Here is a 12,339-nt window from a genome sequence, read left to right on the forward strand (position 1 = left end):
ACCCACTCATCTGAGCTCTCTGATCCCTCACGAAGGTCTGTGGGCCATCAGTGGGGTACAGAAATCCAGCGGGGAGGCTGTGTGGATTCTCCCTGTTCGGTGTTGGTCAACCCTTGTCTCCCAAGCCAAGCATTCCTGCACAGAAACTAAAACGCTTGTGGTATCTTCCATAGCTACTGATGTGAAGCAGAAATGAAATCCGTGAAGTATGTGCTATACTGTAATCCTGTCCAATGGTTTTCTATAAAGCCATGTAACTTCAGAGGCAAGGGCACCCCTACCACTGAAGAAATTCTGACCACTGTGCATCATAAACGAATACTTTGGTATTTTCTCTGGATTCCAATCCAAGTTCAGTTGTATTTCCAGTTTTCAGAGCTCTGTGTCTTGTTTCTTATATGTTTCTTCACATTTTCTGTACTTTGCTTCTCTTCCTTTTCGTTACTTCTCCCACCTTTTCCTTTCCTCCTTGGAGTTTTGGGAGTGGGTGACTGTTTAGGGGGAATGATTCATGAAAGGGAGCAGCATATTTACAGTCCTTGTTCTTCTGAAAGACCTTTATTACTTGGTAAAAAAGAGTAGTTTCAGTTTGTCTGCTCTGGAGGAAGTGATGTTTGCTTGTAACACTGCTGCTATATGAACTTAACATAGTTGGTTACAGACCCACCTGTTTACCTCTGTTGAGCTGGGAGGAGTGTAGGAGCCATGAGGACGCTTACCCAGCTGTGCCCCATGGACACATACCACAGTGCTGGATAACCACAGCTAGGGGTAGGAACCCCCAGGCACAAAGCATTTGGTAAGGCTGTTCCCCCATACTGACAGGCCAGCATGGAGGCCACAAAATCCCCTCTCCTAGGTAACCCACTAGCAGTAGAAGGCTTCAGTACCATCACAGGAGAAAAAGGCAGTTGCCTATTACCAACTTTTCTGGCCAAGCACCCTCTGAGTGGTGGGGGTTTTGTTTCTTTTGGGGCTTTATGTTGAAGGTGTATGTAATTTCATTCCATCCCATTACCTTTCCAGTTTAGTTCGACTGCTATACAAGGCAAAAAGCAGTCTTCCTTCAATATCAGATGAGCTCTTAAGTTCTAAAGTCGTTGAGTTACTGTTGCTCACCAAACCCGAAAGGGATCTGTTCAGGTTTGCAACAGAGGAAAAGCTGCTACTGAAACTACTGCTTCATGAGCCAAGCAGTGAGCTTGCTTCCTGCAGGAAGGAGGAGACCTCTCTCATTATCTGGGCTCTGGGAGCCAGTCTGTTAGAGCCGTCTCCTTTTGCTGCTCCCCAAGGACAGACGGAGGCGTTTGAGGTAGACAGAGCAGCAGTGTGCATGCTCCACAGGCTTATCAACCACTATCAGCTGGGATCTGCTGTTTGCTCCAGACTCCACCTTCGCTTGGAAAGCGCTTGCAATTCCATGAGGTAATTCTTCCTCCCAGCCCTATGGCTTGTTACCACGACCATGTGCTCCTACCATAAGGCAGGACCGAAAAAAGCCTTTCCCCTGTATCCATGTGCCAGAACTTCCTCTTTCTCCACCCTACTGCTGTGCTCCGCGTGTTTTCGTTCCTGCCATCCCTAGGGCGGGCGGTCAGGGAGGGTGAAACACCACACGCCGAGCAGATCCATCGTTCTCCCACGCCCCGAGCTGCCTGACCAACCGTCCCGCTTGGGCCTGCCCGGATACCAGGGCCCGCCTGCGCCGAGCCACCGCCGGTTGTGAGGTAAAACCTGCCCGGCTGGCACCGAGCCCCCCGCGGCCGCTGTAAATCAGCGTTATTCTGATTTTGCTCGGATTGATTAGGAACAGGTCCTGGCTAACGTACCATAAACACCTATTAAACCGAAATAAATACGCCTACAGGGGACTGAAGTTAAACGGGTGCAGCTTTGCCAGCGCGGGGCAGCCGGCAGCGGGCCCCGCACACGGCGGCCCTGACCGAGCACAGCCCCTACCAGCCCGGTGGCCAGCGTGGACACTGACAGGAGCGCTCTGGTGCAGCTCCGCTCCGAGCTGCGCCGCCGAGGGGCGGGAGGGCGCCGGGAGGGCGGCGGAACCCATTGGCCGGTGGCCGCGCCCAATCACCGCTGCCGGGCTCTCCTTCCCCTGGCGGTGACTGCCCGGCCGCGGTGACGTGCGCGGAGCGGGCTGGGAGGGCGCGGCCGCGGAGGCCGGTGGCTCCCTTCAGCCCTGTGGGATGATGGGGGATTAGCCCGATGGCCGGGACAGCCGCTTCAGCGCGGCCGTCGCCACGGCAACCACCGTCCCGTGGGGTCGGGGGGATGGCGGTCTGGGCCCGCCCGGGGGGGGCGGCTGTCATCGGCTGCTCGCCCTTCCCCGCTGCCCGCGTGCTGCCGCAGCCCCAGGCGCCTCTTCGAGCACCGTCGGGGGTCCGCGGTTGGCGGTGGCGGCTGCTGGGGTCCCTCCCCATCTCGGTCCAAATTACCGCCGTGTGTGCGCGGCGTCAGGCAGAAGCGGCCGACCCGGTGGCTTGAGGAAACGGGTCCAACGCACAGCGGCCCGTCCTGAGGTGACCGCGGCTCCAGGGCCCAGGCCGCCAAAGGAGGTTAAACCTTTAAAGGAGAGGTTTGGGAAGGGGCAGGAAGCCAGGCCAGCACTTTGCATGCGGATTCCCTCCCCAGCGTTACAATAGCCGTGGCAGCTGTTGGTGTATTTAAGCCAGGCCGCCTATCCAGGACATCCGGGGACCGTCCGTCACGCTGTATTTGCCTCGCCGGGAGCGGTGAGCGTTCCCCCCTTACTACACGGGTGTGGAGCCGCACTGTTGTGTGGGTGCAGGGAGCTGGGGGTGAGTGAAGTTGCCCCTGTGACATCGGGCTCTGCTAGTCACCCAAGGCCAGCTCAGCCTCTTTCCTCCACCCCGAGCCTGCTAGAGCCCATCCCAGAGCTCACCCCTCTGACCCAGCTCCACCTGAAGCATAGCTGACCTGTATATACCTACCCTGTTGACTGCCTATTTACAGTAGAGACCCAATATAGACATTATGCTTGGAAAAGTCAAGGTTTTGGGTTTTAACATAACTGACTACATTTTATTATTTATAATGCTATCTCTAAAATAATTTCAACTTATGTTATAAAGTTACCGTAGTGGAGGAAAACCCCTTTTAGTTTTGTAAACACAACACTGCACCAGCTACTAAGAAGAATAACTGTTACAGCTGAACCCAGGATGGTTTGACAAAATGAAGGTGAAAAAAGAATCAGTGGAGGTAAATATTTTGATTTTTAAGTGGTTAAGGAATTCAACTTTTATGTATGTAAAGTTTTTCACAACATTAGCAACAAGTAAATATTTTTACTGTTGCCTGTTTTACCTATGAATGCAGCTAGAATCTATTTGATTTATACCCCTGTATGTGCCTTCTGTACTGATGTCTTCAATTTTAGTATCAACTAGCCTGGCCTCATCTAAAGAAAAAACAACATAGAACAGTTGCAAATTCCCCATAAAATCAACTTCAATTAATGAAAAATCTTCCATGGTTGGTTTCATACTAAATGTCATGCTTATGCAGTAAATTTTCATCTTACAAAGATGAAATAATGTTTTCTTTTTGCTCTAAGTCTTAATGAAGCGCTTGAAAGTTGACGTTGAGCATAGTTGGTATTTGTCTGGATGACAACTTCAGTTTCCCTTTGCTTTATGGACAGATAGAGCACACCACAGGCATGCCTGGACATCCTGAGCAGCTCATCATTGAAGAGGCAGCTAACTAAACTGTAAGCTCAAAGTGAAACCATTTCAGTGCTCAGAGATGAACACCTCTTCTCCTTTTTTCACCCTCCTGACGTCCCTAGTTTAGGTGAGATTAAATAAATGGAGAAACAGTGTGTGCAGTGCATACTTTTGAGTGCACACTAATGGTATGTATACATTGAAATGCAGTTTAATAGAAAGACAAGCAGCATCTGAAAAGCACATAAGCCTAATTGATTCCAGGCACAACTGGCCTGGATTTTGTTTCCTCTTATTCCAACTTTCTGACCTTGTAAAAATTATCTTGATTGTGTTATACTAAAACAAGGCCATGATCTTGCAAAAACTGCCATGTGTGCTAGTGCTGAGCAGTACCCAGTGAAGCACAGTGTGTGGAACAAATGTCAACAGCGTTAGGCCCCAAGTTCGTTTGTTTTCCTTTGCTTATATCTAATCATGGTGAAGCAATAGTCTCACTTCTGCTAAAAGCTGAATCTGGGGTTTCATTTTTAAAGGAGGTGAAAAACGTAGTAAAACTTACAATTTGAAGTGAATCATAATAGCTTTTAAGTTCCTACAGCAGTTTAAGCTGCTGGGATTTTATGGCATTTAGGCAAGGGGGAGAAACAGGGTTTAAAAATACACATTGCCTTTAATTTTTTCAGTACTTTAGAGTGTGTGTGTCTGTGTGTGTGTAGTGGTATCTTTGTTTTTCAGAAGATTGCTTCTAGGGATTGGTAGGAAAGCTGAAGGACTTACTGGCTTTGATGATAACCCTCATGATACCGTTGTGCTTTTGTATAAACATGTAAAAAAAAAAAAAGGCCTAGGACAGCCTCAAGTGTTGGATATGATGCTGGTATGGGCACTGGAGAACTTGTGAGTATAATTATATTTTCTGCTTGACAGAAATCCAAGGCCCAAATACAGTGACCCTTTTATTGGAATAACTGCTGCTTCTGCTCCTTCTATTTGGGAATCTGCAGCTTGCTGGCCTTAAATCTTTGTGAAGAGCTGTGAAAGAAAAATGTCTCTCCAGCATGGTGAACTGAACAGATGATCCCTCTGTTTCTCCTTTTGGTTTTGTTTTTCAGGATCAAGAATAAACTATGCATTTGTGCCTTTGTAAGCAAGGCTCCCATGGGGCAATCCTCGTAAGCACTGGTAGCAAGGAGGCTTATAAAAAGCAGCTCCAGGTGGAAGTGGGTCTTTTCCTGCTCCTCGCTCTATCCTGCTGCAATTCCCATTCATCCAGGCCTGGAAAACTGCCTGCCTTTCAGACTGAGCTGCACATATAAGAGAGTTGTGGTCACTTGAACCAGGTATTAGAATATCTACCTTCTGTTGATTCACTGATGTTCTGGGGAGTTTCCTTGCATATGGTGTAGGACGTCAACTTAACAGTGGTCATTCAACAGCAGATGTAACTTAAAAAAATAAAGCCTCCCTCTAAAGAAAACGAGCAGCTTTGATGCATCTTTAAACTTGGTTTCAAAGAAGTTGGTGTTAATACAGCTGCCGTCATGTTGAGGCTTTTTAGCTTCCCTGTCAGCATTTCGTATTTCCCTACAGAATGCAGAGTGAATGTGGTGTGTGGTGTATTATTTATTACATAAGAAACCTGACAGCATGTGTGGTGTTCTGTCTCAAAAGTCATGTTGGAAACCTACTGCACCACAGATTAAACAGTGAATATTAGTGCTAACACTGCATCTGTTGTCTTTATCTTCTAGCAACTGTTTTACAACTTTTCTGTTAAGTTGCAGACAAACCCTGCTGCCTTAGAAGCTGTGATACGATCTGTGCTCTCAGTGCAAAAAAATACAGCATGTTCTGGCTTGTGTTTTTTAAGAGAGAAAACAATTGGTTAATTGTTTAAAAGTTGTGCCATTCAGTACAGCACTACTGAAGTGAGCAGCCTAAGAAGTATGATCCATGGTGTTAGGGATGCAGCACACATCCCCTCCCTCCTCTGCAACCAGGGGGTGAGGACAGCAGGTCTTCCTGCCTGAACTGAACTAAGTGAGTTCTGTTCCTCTGCCAAGAATGTATAAGTAAATACAGTGATTGTGTAAGTTACTTGTAATACCCAAAGTATAAACAAACTTGTGCATAGGAAAGGTGGGTTTCTGTCAGGTATTCCACTGGAGTTACCTCAGCACTGCAGAGCTGCAGTGTTCATCTTTAAGGACAGGACAAATTTTAGTTACCTACACAAGACAGGAGCAGAAAAGGTACAGAGTGGAGGGATACAAAATGAGGGGTCAGCTGGTGTTGGTGGTGGTGGTGCTTTGAACACTGGCCTGTGTCTCTAGGTTTACTTCTTCACGGCTGGCACTCACTGCTATTCAACACCTCTACTTTCAAATCAATACATGCCAACAACAAATACTTGTCAGCATGCACGACAAGCATGCAGCATCTCAGGGAATCAGATCTAACATGTCTGCTCTGAATATATACACAGGAAGAGTGGTGTTCCTTGATCTCTGAGTTGCTACTATCAGAGTACCTTTTGTTAAATTAAGTTTTAAATTCAGTATTTGTAAGGTTCAGTTCCTAGTGCATTGTTTTAAATACTTGGATGATCAAACTCTACTTAGCCAGGCAGTTGTGTCTTTACTTGCAGTGAAGTACTGCACAAGGGATACACGTTTGGCTGGATTATGAGAAACTGGAAAGACTATACGAGTAAGTACTTACATGCTTGCTGAATGTGTCTCACACTTTTTGAATGTCCCAGGCTCCACAGTAATTAGTGTAGGCTGCAGTAGGAGTGCGTTCTCTTTTTCTGCTGCTATGTTTCCATAACAGAGTATTGATTCATACTCAAGAGTTGTGGCCCACCTCTAAAAGTGTTCTGTGCTAGTGAAATCCAGACCACAGTGGACAACTTCGCTACTCTGTTGCAGCAGAAGTCTTCCATAAGCTTTAAGCTTAACTGTGTATGAGGCTGTTTTCTTAGGGGTGGATCTGAAATAGTGGAAGGAGGAATTTATTTTATTCTCTCTGTAAGCAAGCATACAGTGATTTAATGTTTGTCTCTCTGTCCTTCTGAAACCAAATTTTCCACACATGCCCTTTTGGAAAAGTAAAAACATGCAGAAATGAAAACAATAACCAGTTTCTTGGATAAACCAAGGTAGATGGTTAGAGGGAGTTTGTAGACAATCGCTAACAAAATAGCAATGAACAATGTAATGCTTTTGCAAAATGCAATGCTCTCTTAGGATTTATCAATAGGTGGCATATGTAAGTCATAGAGAAAGATGTGAGGATGACTCCAGTAAGTGCCGGTGAGGCTTCAACTGCAGCATTGCCTTTGGTTTCATGTTCTGTGCTGAAGATCTAAGCACAGGACAAGGCGAGATAAAATAAGAGCTGTAAAATATAAAAGGAAATGGTAAAGGGAGGGAGGATGTTGAATTATTAGAGGGGAATTGCATACATTTTCCAATGTGTAAAAGGTTAGGGAGGTTTGAGCAACTTTTTGAATGCTGTGGGAAATACGAGATCTGTACAGAGGGAAAATGTCTCAGACTAGCTGTTAGGCGGGTGGGAGGATGATTTAAGTTGGGTATTAGGAGAGGAGGGAGAGATGCAACAGCAATAACTTTTAAATCGTTACAGTGAAATACCAGAACAAGCTACTTAGGAAGTTTGAGTATCTGCTTCATGGAGGGTTTCTAAGAACAGGTTAGACAAACATCTGTTGGGGATTGTCTGGGGCTACTTTATCCCATCTGCGTGTGGCCAGGGGGGGACCAGATGGTCTCCTCAGATCCCTCTCAGTCTTCTTCATAGAAGTTTACCAAGCAGGGAGGGGAGTGGACCTGAGTTTAATGAAAAAGTGGTATCATCCTATTAGTTGATCCTCCTTCAGAGTAGAAAAGGAATCTCAGAAACCACAGCTAACTTAACTATATAAATAAATGTGGGTTTTTTTTTAATTGTTGACTTGCAATTTTATGAAGCACTTACAAAAAAATACATGGAAAAGTGATAAAACTGAACATATTTAAGGTGTTCCTTACTGCATTTGTAGTGTGACAGTCTGAAGAAACAATTGTAAATGCACTTTTTCTTGGTGAACATAAGTAGAATAATAAATTTATTAGTACTTTTCAATGATATGATAAATGTGTGTTTGGCCACGGGTTTTAAATGACCTCCCAAGTAACAACAGCATGTGTAGGTATAGCTGGGAACGTCGCACATGGGTGCTTCTTGCGTGTGCAAACCCAGGAAGTAACCGTGACAGGTCCCTGTTGCTCCCCAGTCCACAGAAGGAACAAGTTATTCAGCACCTGCTCTGACAAATCTGTCTTGAAGGACAGCTGAACAGAAACATGAAAGTCAGCGTTGGCAGGTGAACTCGGTGACTGCAGCGGTGCTTACCTCCCTGCCTCCTTCCTTCCCTCCCTCCCTCCCTGCCTGCCGGCCTGCCTCCCCCGGGCTGTGCATTAGGAAGTTCCAGTGAAATATAGCTGCTGTGGAAAGTCCGGCTCAGAGCAAGCGAGGAGGAGACCTGACCTCTTGGCGGCGAGTCAGATCCAATTTTACAGGCAGCTCTGAGTCAGGGTGGAGCCTGTGAACTGAACTTTGTGTTTAAGAAGGAAGTGATGTTGGTGGCAGCTTGTGTTGCTAAGCAGATGAGTTGCTGTATTTTTATGTCAGCTGACAGTTCCGTCGGGTGTGTGACTTCATTCTTAGATACAGTCAGTGCCTTCCATTTATTAAGGACAAAGGTCAGAAATTGCCAGTGCTGCGATAGCTGTGTCTCTCCATATAAGAAGAGGTATGTTCTACTGAGCCATCAAAGATGGAAACGGGACTCCTTAACACTGCTTCTGCATGGTGAAAACAAAACCAACTGTGAGCCTGTCAGTTCATGTCATGGTCCGAAAGTGAACGTCCTCATGAGTGCGGATGTTGTGGAGTAGGTCAGTCCTGTGGTGTTACTCCGTTTTTATAGGAGCTCACTGGTATTTCCCATTAAAGAGGCAGCCCGTCTAACCAAGTGTCTCATATCCAGCAGTAATGGGAACTGGTGGCTGAGGAGAGCAGTCAGTCACTGGGCTGTTAAATCGGAGTATAGGTGGAAAGCTATGCAATCCCTTGTACTTCAGTAATCTAAGCAGCGAGTCTGGGAATGAGAGCGAGTTGTTTACCACCTCTGTGCCGCTGGCACTGCAGCAAGTGCTGCCTTCCAGCAGTCCAGATCAGCACTGGGAACTGGCAGTACCCAGGCAGCAGCTCCAGGAGACTCGAAGGGGAAAGTGCGGGTTTGGGGCGCCTGCCCACAGCTCTGTGTGTGCCCACACAGTCATGATGTGCTGTCTCAGGAGCCTTTTCCACCTGTTCCCCCCTTAAAGTCTTTGGTTAGGTCCTAAAATTAGCCTTGAGAGACGAATATGTTGTTATCCTTGTTCTGAGGGAGGTTACTGTGTCAGAAAACTTCCACAGAAAGGAATAGTACTGGGAGTGGTATTAATTCTTGCTGCTGTTGTTGTGTTGCCAAGGATGAGGCAGTGGGGAAGGCTGATGTCCCTCTGACAGCTTTGCCCCTGTGAGGCCTGGCAGGTGAGTGGTGCGTGGGCACGAGCTGATGGGGCTTGCTGCCCCTCTGCTTTTCTAGTTCAGTTCCTCCATTAAGGAGCTCCCTGCCACATAAGTGTCTGTTTGGGGCAGTTCCAGCTTTTGTCACTCTGTCTGGTGTGAGTTTCAAAACGAAAACCCACAACACAACTCCCCACACAAGTGTCTTACCCTGGCTTGCCCTCCGTTCTCTTAGCTTGCTGGTGCCACAGGGTGGCTCCTTGCAGCACTTGTATTTCTACTGCTTTTAGCTTTCCAGCTGAAATCGTTAAGGTTTTTCACCCTGATACGAGTCTGCTGCTTCCTGGAACTAACCAAAATCCACATGCTGTCCGTATTTTAGCATGCTGTGCTCTGAAAAAGTGATTTCTTCTGAGAAAGGAATACTGTTTTTCTTTAGTGTATGGCACACGGTTATTGTCAGTGCCCTTTTGGCCACTGCACCCCCCCCAGTCTCCTGTGCTTCCACTGCTGCCTAATTTTTGAGAAGCTTTGAGTAAAACTTTCACTTGTGAAAGAAAAAGAAACCATTTGGTTTTTTTTCTCTTCATTTGGCTGCAGCAGTGTTCAGAGATTAATAAAACGTGAGTGTGTGTCAGGGTTGTGGGATTTCAGGGCTGCTTCCCACCAATCATGGGACAAAGCATGATGCCTTAGCTCATCTGAGGCTGCGAAATGGCATCCTGAATACCAAGCCTGAAGCGCTCAGAGCACAGCTACTCCAAGTGCAAGCTTGGGCTCCTGGTGCAGTTTCACATCTCTCTTTGCACAAAAAGAAGTAAAAGGCTGAGAGATTAGAAGTTGTTGAGGTTTGGGTACATCTGTACAGAATTTCCTTGGGAGCTGCAAGCTCCTTCATCAAAGCCAAAAGCCCTCTGGAAGAAGCCAGCTGGAGTATATGGCACAGGCACAAGTACTTCCTGTCGGAACTGAAGCAGGGTTTGGATCGAGCAGGTGAGGAAGCAGATGTATTTAACAGAGCTTTCCTCAAGCAGGATGGGTTGCTCTGAGCTCTCTGTGTATAGCCCTCAGCATTATCAGCTCTCAAACAAGCTGAATACCTGGACCAGGTTGTCGGAAAGGCATGGACTGCTGGGGCCTTGTGGCCTGAAGGTCTTAGGGCACATGGCTTGCATGGGGACTCGGTGTCTCCAAAGTGACGATGTCTAGACCTTAAGATCACATTTCACTATACCCGCCTGTTAAAACACATGCTGGTTCTTCAAAGTCTGCTGAATAAATAACCCCCCTTTGTATTTCCATGTGATACTACATCGTTTGCATTTTGTAATACTGATGTTTTATAACAGATGTAAGTGCTGCTCGGTAATCTCTGTGCTGTACTTCCTATCAGCTTTACACAAACTATCCCCACCTTGAAAGTTCACCTAGTTAGGTAAAGCTGGCACTTTGCTGGGCTCGGTTCGCACACATGCCTTTGCTCTGCAACTGCTGTTGAAATTCTCAGCCGTTAATGCAAATTCTTCCTAATCTGCTAGCCAAATGGCTGCCTGCATCAGATGGAGTACTCTGTCGCAACAGCACACAAAGGCTTGGGTAGCTACAAGTGAATTTTCATCCCTGTCATCTCTTGGATATTTTAATGAACTGTTACCAATAATGTGAATCATGAAGACTGCCGTGTTGCTGTTTCCTCTCTCCTACAGAGCTGCGAAGCGCCTGTTGATAACTTGGGGAGTTACAGCTTTCTCCTTGGGGACTGGCTGAAGCACGAGTTAAGGTTTCAAAACTTTTTCCTTCATAGCAGCCACACAATGATGTGTTTCATCCGTGGCTGGTATGGCCGTCGAGTGTGTGTATGTGAACATGTGCTGCTCCTGCTCCACATCCCACCCTGGCCACGCTCTTCCTTACGCTCCGTGTCCTCCTGCTACCCAGGAGCTGGAGAGCGGCTGTAATTCTCCCCATGCTGTGAAAGTGCCGTTTGCAGATTCTGTTTCTTCTCATGTTGGAAAACGCTGGGAGACTCCCTTCACGTTTTTATTACGCGAGTAGTGAACCAGCTGATTTCATAGGCTGCGGCCTGAGGATGATTTATGGGACCCTAGGAGCTGGTTCTGTGCCTTCAGCAAGAGACTGGCGCAGTTTTATTCCCTTAGAGCAAATACCTAAGTACCCACATGGGTCCCCCCTCGTTGCTGGTGCCAGGCTAAAATACTTCTTTTTTCAAGAAATGCTGCATTTCTTTGGTTGTCTCACCCTGTCGCCACAATGTTCTTCAAACACTTTTTTCATGCTTGGAAGCTTTGCAACCTGATTTCTGCTCAACAAGAAACTGAAACAAGTTCTAGAGGGAGCAGCAGCGACCTGCTGGCAGTTGGTCTCAGAATGAGTTTCTCTTGCCCCTAAAGCTTGGAGAAGTTATGTCTTTGAAAGCAAGGGGGGTTTGGAGCGAGCTTACACTACACCAGGGCACTTGGCTGCTGGGTGAGGGGCGCAGATAAATGATGCACACAGAAAACCAGGCTTGCGGGGAAGTGTTTCTGGGCTGTTTACTCTCTGGTCTGTCAACACCCTGGGAAAGAGAATAGAAACTGATTACATTTAGTACTATGGGAGGATCCCTGCCTCTGGGCAGGGTTGGGTTTTGGGGGATTGCTGTTTTCTTTCTTTTTTCATGAAGTAGGAAAATGCACATTAAAAACAGAACCATTGTAAACCAAGCAAATTTGGTGAAGATGCACTCGGGGCATGTGCTGCTTTGGTGTTGGTTTTCTTTTAAACACTATTTCCACTTGCTATTTTTAACTTTATGGAAGGCCATGGTGAAGAACAGGGAGCGCATTCTGCCGTGCCACCATGTGCTGTCGGCTTTCCAACATGTTTTTCAGCAGGAAGCAGGGGATGGTGTCACCTCCCCAGCTGCCGGCCCCTTGCTGCTTCATGGCCTCTCCCACTGCAAACCGCCTCTTCTCCCGAAGAGGTGCTTTCCCCTGAAACCTAGGAGGGGTTGAGTAGGCCGGATGTGCATGACATGATGTGGGAGAGTCCCAGG

The 12,339-nt window shown here is 47.0% G+C and overlaps 1 long non-coding RNA gene across 3 annotated transcripts; it reads left to right on the forward strand.

The window, feature by feature from the left end:
• The first annotated feature begins 1,170 nt into the window (after window positions 1-1,170).
• Window positions 1,171-5,430, forward strand: LOC133206669 (uncharacterized). Of its 3 annotated transcripts, XR_009723829.1 has the most exons (4): window positions 1,171-1,727; window positions 3,108-3,237; window positions 3,680-3,831; window positions 4,820-5,430. It is a non-coding gene; the product is annotated as an uncharacterized LOC133206669 (long non-coding RNA). The 3 variants fall into 3 exon arrangements; XR_009723828.1 differs by lacking the exon at window positions 3,108-3,237; XR_009723830.1 differs by lacking the exon at window positions 3,108-3,237 and having other exon boundaries at window positions 1,171-1,425.
• Window positions 5,431-12,339: the final 6,909 nt, after the last annotated feature.

Source organism: Neopsephotus bourkii, unplaced genomic scaffold, assembly GCF_033783945.1.
Source record: "Neopsephotus bourkii isolate Nb327-2 ecotype Australia unplaced genomic scaffold, CSIRO-AGI_Nbou_v1 NB_1820, whole genome shotgun sequence".
Classification (NCBI taxonomy): domain Eukaryota; kingdom Metazoa; phylum Chordata; class Aves; order Psittaciformes; family Psittacidae; genus Neopsephotus; species Neopsephotus bourkii.